Source organism: Rhamphochromis sp. 'chilingali', assembly GCF_963969265.1.
Source record: "Rhamphochromis sp. 'chilingali' genome assembly, chromosome: 8".
In the NCBI taxonomy this organism is placed as follows: Eukaryota; Metazoa; Chordata; class Actinopteri; order Cichliformes; family Cichlidae; genus Rhamphochromis; species Rhamphochromis sp. 'chilingali'.
The window spans coordinates 28,916,786-28,923,909 of NC_137935.1; the positions used below are offsets into that span (position 1 = coordinate 28,916,786).

General features: G+C 39.3%; 1 protein-coding gene across 1 annotated transcript in view; it reads right to left on the minus strand.

Annotated features, from left to right (window-relative positions):
* Positions 1 to 5,325, minus strand: part of arap1 (ArfGAP with RhoGAP domain, ankyrin repeat and PH domain 1) — a 60,521-nt gene extending 55,196 nt beyond the window's left edge. The window contains exon 1 of the mRNA XM_080888133.1: positions 5,169 to 5,325. The gene's annotated coding sequence lies outside the window, so the exon portion shown is untranslated. The remainder of the gene's footprint in view (positions 1 to 5,168) is intronic.
* Positions 5,326 to 7,124: the final 1,799 nt, after the last annotated feature.

Genomic DNA, 7,124 nt, shown 5'->3' on the forward strand with positions numbered 1-7,124 from the left:
GTTGTGTTATGAATAATGTTAAGCAGTTTTTTAAGGTGCAAAGGATACCAGATTATGATGACCTGATATGTGGCATACTATGAAGTAATGTTATTTCAACCCACTGGTGGTGTTTACAAATTAGGGATGTATTACAATCTAGATGATCACTCTTAAACCACTACACTTTGGTTTGGTGTTACACAAGTCACAATTTCTTTTATGCCATTTTTCTCAGGGGTCAAAAGGAAATGTTTTCTAATAATGCTGAAGACTATTAACAGAGTTGGTATTTGTATAATTCCTGAACTTACCAAAATTTTAATTTAAAAAAAATCCAGAATTTACCAAAAGTCAGTCTCCTGTGTAACTGTTCGTGTTATCCTGAAGGGGTGGGCAGAGTAGCATAGGAGGAACAGAGAGAAGAGTCGACGGGGTCAAGCTGACACTTCCTAAGCCTGCCAACAACAAAAGCCTTCCAACAAGTGGGAATTCTTCTAAACCCAAAGATACAGGCCAACCCCAAACATCTGGTAGCAGGACAGCTGGTCCTGGCATGAGCATTAACAACTCTGCTGAATTACAGCCAAACAGCCCAACCAAAGCATACCTTAACAGCATTTAACTGTCACTTTATTTCAAAGGCACTTATGGGGATTACATGGTGGTGAGGAGCTATCCCTCCAAATGGATAACATCAGTTGATACAATTAGTAGCAATGCATCAATCCATTTTTTCCTACTTTTGTTAAGTTAGCAGTGCCCTGTCTTAGGGTACCTGCAGATGTTGAGCACAGATCTGATGCCAGCATTTAATGAATGAGCTACATTCGTCACCGAAGCATACAGGTCAACATCAAATATTTTCTGTTTATCATATTTTTTTGCTCTAGTCTCATTTCAGCTTAAAATCACTACTAAAGTTGTCCCAGTTTCTCCTTTTTCTGCTTTCAGTCTTACTGATAATACAACTACACACACACATACACATTTGTATCGCATGTGGACTGAAACTGACAAGAAAGAGGTGAAGTGAAATTCTATCAATCGAGTTGATCAACAGACACTATGCTACAGTGAGTGCAATGAAAACTCCCAATAAGTGATACAACTGTTAGAACCTACGAGACAGAGCCACAGAGCGAAAGGAGCTGTCAAAAAAGAAAACAAAGTCATCTGAACGCTTCAGTTGAGCCAGTTGACCACAGTAAAGCCACAAACTACAGTAGGGCAAAGATTAAAATAAAGCTGCTGGTACTGTTACTCTGAAATACCACCTGTTAGTTTTCTCAATGCAAGATCAGATTACCTATTAATAACTACTGATGACTTTTGGCTTAGCCAGCAGAGGACTGAATTAAATAGATGGTTCAATAGATAAGCTGTTGTCACCATCACACTAGTCAAGATCAGATCGATATACAATCCAAATATCATATTCCTTTGTCTACAAAACCAGTACAATCAGTACAACTTCAAAACTTCTATTCCTTTCTACTCATACTGTGTATGGAAAAAGGCCATAACGCAAAGTATCATTACTGTTAGCCACAGTATCCATGTACATCAGTACAGAAATGTCCATGATGTGTTTGAGAAATATAGAACGTGTCCAATTTGGTGTACTAAAAACAAAAACTAATGAGAAACATATTATACAAGAGTAACTACAACATCATCCATTAGATGCTGGTCAATGTCCTTTGGGACTCATAGTTTCCTTCTCTCTTCCTCTTCCCTTGTTTCCTAGATTAAGACTGAAAAGCAAGTCTGTGGAGAACAGGCCAAGATTACTTTTTTTTTTAAAGTCCCTACAATCTACAGTGAGATCTAACTCAAAAACATAATACAATACAATACATGCAGTTAACATGGAGCAAATCTGCATTCACCTTAATGGACTTAATGACTAAGTCCATAATGAATTTCTCACTGTAACACTGTCTGATCTTTCAGATCAGGTGGTAAAGAATGAAGCTGCTTGCTCTACGGCTGCTGCTCAATATACCAGCTTTTAACGATTTGCACTGCCTTAACTCTTCATTTAATCTCCAGAGTTTTAGACGGATGTCGTCCTTATAGGAGCTGCTGAAAAACACAGCATATACAAGAGACATGAGTCAGATACCCATCACCAGACACACTGCTGCTTTCAGCCCACTTTCAATTAGGACTGAATAGTGACTCAGTGCAGCCAGCACAGCAATGCATCTTAACAATGTCCTCTAGTGAATAACCTTATGTGTGCACGCACACATGCACACACACACACACACTTACCCCTTACTCCCAGGGCTGCAACATTTCAGAAGGTTTCCCACGGCAACCCAACCTAACCAAACTATTATATTTAGCCTAAGAATTGCACCAAAGTTATCTGAAGTAAAGCACAATCCAAATTAAATCATCAGTGTGTGTAAGACACAGGCCGCCACTATGTAAAAATCACACGCACTGTTTGACAACAGGAAAAGATAAAAACTGCGCAATGTGTAGACTCGACCCAGGCACGTTTAGCCAAATGATTAAGGCCTGTCGAAAATGGTAAATAGTAAATGGACTGGTTCTTATATAGCAATTTTCTGCTCAAGCACTTTATACAACATGGCTCATTCACCCAATTACACCTATTCACACAAGCATGTTTTTCTATATCTAAGTGCTTCCTATCTAACATTCACACACATTCATACTCTGATGAATCCAGAATCAATCATCAGAATCAGAACATATTATTAATGTATTTATGGTAAATGGCCTGTATTTATATAGCGCTTTACTAGTCCCTAAGGACCCCAAAGCGCTTTACATATCCAGTCATCCACCCATTCACACACAATGTATTTAGTCCCAGAGGAAATTTTTCAGATAATTTCCTCTGGGACTAAATAAATCGGAGAGCTACCTGATAATAGAGGACCTGCTCTACCTCACGAGGTGCAACTAAACAACTAAACTAAACCCTCAGGGGTCATCACAGCAGAGGGATCCACATATTTGTATTGGCGAAGTTGAAGCTCCCCTCTCAGGGATTTGTGCCTCCTCCCAGTCAAGGACTGGGGATCTTTTGCTCGTCAGGTAGTCACTACACTACACTCAGGCAGTTCACTGTTAAGTTTATAAAGATCTCAGATAAAAAGTAAGAAGTGAAACAAAAGTTAAGCTGATGGGATTTTTTTTTTTTTAGTTAACATGAACAAGAGTCTCCTGATGCTATTAGGCTAACCTTCATTTAAATCAAATCAAACCTGAAGCTGTAATTTTTAAGCAGCCTTCTGATAAAAACAAAACAAAACACAACAACAAGTCAGTAAATGTGAATTCTCCTGCCTACTGCATTTATTCAAGCAGCTCCTTTGACTAAAGCAGACTCCCAGCACTGTTTGGACTGCCAGCCAAAATTTGGCTGAAATTAGAGGGATTCATTTAAGGCTGCAGATTTCTAATTTCAGTCCGGTGTAGACAGCTGTTTGTTGTACACTTTCAAAACCTTAAAATATGAAACGCTCAGTTGTCTGCTAAGGTCAGTGTCCTCTCACCTCGTTTCAGGGTTATTCAGAAGCAAACAATCATGTGTGCGAGTGAGACAGAGAGGAGAAAAAAAAGGCACAAAAGCTGATGACACAAGTGGATAAAGAAAGACGATGATAGATATTAACCGACACTGCATCTCAAACATGACATAAGTGCCAATAACGGTTTCCTCTAAAGAAATCTTGCCAAGTTAAAACTTCTGACTATGATTTGCAAGCCGTGGCTTATTCCAGACTTCCCGTTGTGTGATAGAAGGCACATTTTATAGAGACAGACAGATGTGTATTTGCGTCTTGATATGCATCTTTTAATATTACAGTATGTGATGCTCAGCATGCACAGGAAAGCCCAAGCAGACAGCCACATACTTAGTCATTTCCCATTTCACTGCAGGACCAATAAGTAGGGCCATGATACTGTCTGATAGCGATTTTTGCCAGTCTGCAAAAAATGACATTTAATGGGTGGATTTTTTTTTGGCTTGCCCTTCAGAGCGATAAATCGGTATCCGCTTTCCATGGTAAGACGAAGTGCCTTGCTCAATCTTTGATATGGCAGTGATAAAAATGACTGACTTTTATTTACTTTACAGTTTTGCAACTAGGAGGCTTCTGCAGCACAATCATATCTAGTGAACCACAACGAAGAGGAACATCGTTTTTCATGGTTGAAGAACTTCTTCCTCAGCAAGAAAAAAGCAAAACAAAAAGAAGAAAGAAAAAAAAAAACTACTTAAAAATTTGTATTCACCAACTTTAAGGGTCTACTGATCAAATCAGTCATGCAAAAATGCAATCTATTTTAAAGCCCTGAACCCACAGCCAAATGTTATTAACCTTTCAATGTAAATCACACGGAGCACATTTGTATCAAAAGGGAAATTATTTCAAAGGAACAGGAAAAGCATACGTCTGTAGTTCTTAATAACTTATCTGCCAACACGTTTACAGTTTCACTATTGATCAAACCTTATGAACTTCTGTTCATAAGGTGACTCTTGTCCGTTTGTGAGAGAGAGAAAAAAAGCAGAAATAAGCTGTTTAAGAAATCTTCCGCAACTACTGTGCAACTACGGGATCTGCTGTACTAAAGCCTGCATGATCACCTGTCACAAAAATCCACCTGCTCCATTACGTACACAGCTCTGAGAATTTCTATAGATGCTTCCTTCGTCTCAAGCTGGGAACCAGTTACTCCATCTATAAACAACTGATTTCATCTTAAAACCATCCGTGTAATGGAGCCCAGATTAGAAATAATGAATTCCACTGGGGATAAACAGTCCCGTCGTAGGCAAGTTCGCTTTTACCAGAGAAAAAAAATAGAGCAGTCTGGGAAAACCGCTAAAGAGTTCACATTAAGCCAATCAAACTCTTCTTCATCAATTAGTCTACTTCTAAAGACAGAAGTGGACACAGTCGCTGAAGCACATTAGAAAAAAGAATAGGTTCATGCGTCGCTGAGTAATAAATTCAGAGCTAACAGTCTGCGCCTAAAAATAACCTCAGCAACCTTTTTTTTTTTAGTGTGGACCCCCTCACAGTGAGTGCGTTTAAAAGCGCTGAGTTCACGTTTCTCCTCTAAGCAGTGGCTCGAGGAAAGTTTCTCTTGTGCTGGAGGAAAAAATAGTTTTTAAATTCCTGTTATCCACTTACCCTTTCAAGTCGTCAGTGTCCGTGTCACTGAGACACGCCAGGAGTGGGTTTGCCTTCGAGGTGGGATTAGAAGACACAACTGCGACGCCGAACAGCGAATAACACTTTATTTTTTTCTCACTGTTGAAGAGCAACAGCGGCTACGCGCATGCATCCGCACTTACGTGCAAGTGAAGGAAGTGCTTTCCTTTCAAAATAAACAGACCCGCGGCGAGTTTAGCCGACTGTTTGTTTTACTTTGAAGGCTACACCTTTGTCCTTTCTGCCTTAACGCGGATAATTTTACTGTCGAAGAATTTCCGTAAGACCGTCATGTGACCATCGAGAAAGACTGGACAACCCAGTTAGTTTTCATCCACGTTCCCCATACACCGCTTACTTTTTACACACAATACCAAAAAAGACTGAGCAGTGGTATTTTTTTAACTTCTGCTATTGCAAATACTCTACTTAAAGTCGGCGTGTTTTGGAGAACTAAAACCATCCCCATAACCCTCAATGGGACTGCTAATAAAATTTTACACTGTATTTTTATTATACTTTTTTTCTGGGTTGGGGGACATCAATAAACAAACAAAACAAATACCAAATAAACAAATGACAAGTATTATAACCAGTAATATTTAAGTAATATTTATTTGTACAGGTTTCTGTCCAGTGTACGGCTCCACTAGGTTGTGTTTCTGGGTTTAATATTATAAAAATAAATTCAAATTTCAAATTCAAATTTTATTTGTCACGTACACAGTCATACACAGTACGATATGTAGTGAAATGCTTGGACAACTGCTCGTGACCTAAAGAAAACAAAAAAGGAAAAGGCTATGAATAAGATAGGAAATAAATATGAAAAATTAAAAAGGGTAAATTTAACTAAGAAGGAATAAAATATAAATAGGTTACTGCGTTTATAAACAGAAATATATTTGAACAGATTTGATTTAAAAAAAATTTAACTACAATTGTAGAACTCAGACAAACCAGCAGGGGGCAACCAATCAACATAAGATATTGAACTTAAACATTTATTTTCTTATAAATAGAAAAGAGGAAACCATGTTTAAAGCAGGAAGAGAATCTAACTCAGGCTTAAATTATTAAAGATGATCCCAGTGGTTCCATTTTTAGCAAGATTCACGAGATAAGGGTGGGGGGCATTACATTCTCATCATAAATCATGATGCCCCAGTTGGCTCCATGAGCAAAACACATCACGCTGGGAGGTTACGTGAACAAAAAAAGGTCACATGTTAAGCTCTGTCAAACCTTTAATACTACTGTTATCTAGGTGTGTGTGCATCTCTCTGTGCCTGTGTGTCACTTGTTGTTTAAGTGTGCTGGGAGAGTCATAGGAGAGGCCCCATCACTCAGGGGGTGGATGAGCAAAAAGGGTAATACATCTTAGTCTTCAGGAGCCAGACTGAGCCAACAAGTCACTGACGTGGGAGCCTGTTACTCATTCCAATTAGGATCTACGGTAAGGATACAGCGGGGGGGACTTAACTGGAAAGGTTAGCCAGAGGATAGGACATGGAAAGAAACAGGGACAAACAGGGGAGAAAAAGATAGTAAGTGTTGTTAAGAGAAGAAAACAGCAAAAACAAGTGATAAATGAGTGAGCTGGGAGCAGACCAGGATAGGATGGGAACAAATGAAGGAGAACAAATGGGTGAGATTAAGGAGAAGGAGAAAATAAGAAGAGTGGAGGTAAGAGCAGCAAAGGAAGAAGAGCAGAGATGGAAAGGAAGAAGAGAAGAGGGGAAGGAGGATGGGGAAAAGAATGACGCACAGAGGAGGCTCAAAGAAAAAAAAGAAGTCTGGATGAGGAGAAGATCAAAGGATAGATGACAGGGAGGAAAGAGGGGGGTAAGGGAAGAGGAGAAACAGGGCAGAGAAGAGCAGAAATTGAGGAGGAGAGAAGGGGAGAATAGAAGAGACAGCGAGCGATGGCGAGGA